Source organism: Phocoena phocoena, chromosome 5, assembly GCF_963924675.1.
Source record: "Phocoena phocoena chromosome 5, mPhoPho1.1, whole genome shotgun sequence".
NCBI lineage: Eukaryota > Metazoa > Chordata > Mammalia > Artiodactyla > Phocoenidae > Phocoena > Phocoena phocoena.
Genome location: NC_089223.1, coordinates 57563916 through 57564959, shown reverse-complemented (window position 1 = coordinate 57564959; position 1044 = coordinate 57563916). Strand labels below are relative to the sequence as shown.

At 38.6% G+C, this 1044-nt stretch overlaps 1 pseudogene; it reads right to left on the bottom strand.

The window, feature by feature from the left end:
- Positions 1 to 203: 203 nt before the first annotated feature.
- LOC136123898 (THO complex subunit 7 homolog pseudogene) lies at positions 204 to 819 on the bottom strand (annotated as a pseudogene).
- Positions 820 to 1044: the final 225 nt, after the last annotated feature.

The following is a 1044-nucleotide window of genomic DNA, read 5'->3' as shown; positions in this document are numbered from 1 at the left end:
AAAAGGCATTTCAATAAAAACAAATATATAATGAAGTCATCTCCCTTTGTGTGAAGAAATATGAATGAACTGTGCATTAATATTTAAAAGCAACGCAGTTCACTGCCAAAACTTTAAATGTCTCAAGAGCACAACAAATTCTGAACACACTAAGATCATGTTGCTACTTCAGTATTCTTGGGAATGGTGAGTGTTTAGTTGGTCTATGGTTTAGGATCAGTTTCCATGCTTGTTTTCTTGAGCTTCTTCTACCTCTGAGAGCTTTTCCTCATTTTCCAGTGTTTGCTGAAGTTCATGGATGGTACTAAGAAGAACGTGAAACTGTTTCCTTCTCAATTCTAGCTTATCTTCAACACTTTCTTTAATATGTGAAAGATGCTCTAATTCTTTACGCAGAGCCTCTAGTTCCTTTAATATCTCATGCCGGTCTGGATGACGCTGGATCACTTTTGCCAATGCATCATATTCTTGGCGATTTTTTCGTATTCATTTTGCTTGAAGAATTTGCTTTTTGCACTCAGCATTTTTTTCATGTGCTCCAGCAATGCTACATTCTAGTTCTTTGTAAATTTTTTCAAAATCTTCCATTTCTCTGAGATTCATATCATATACCAGCAAAGTTTTGCCCATTGAAAATTCACATTGGGACAGTGTGCTCAGCATGCGTTGGTACTGGCTGTATCCCTCTTCCTGGGATCCAGAGCTGTACTATTTAATGAAACTTTTCACCTGCAGATTAATTCTCCTATCATCTCCAGCACCATCTCCATCTATGAGGAGACGCTTCCGTATGACTTCGTTGTCAGTCACGGCCCCCATGGCGTGTGCTGCGGCGGCGGCGGCAGATATTCCTATTTTTAATAAAGACGTTTTACCTATTACATTATTTGAAAAGGCCCAAATTGTCAAACCTGCCATTGGCATGTCAGAATTCTGACAAAAGCACAGAAATACCTTGTTCCTATTTATCATGGCTACCACAGGAGAAGTTGGAAAGATATCTCAAAGCCAAACTTTCTAGTAGCTAGATGGATTAACATAGTA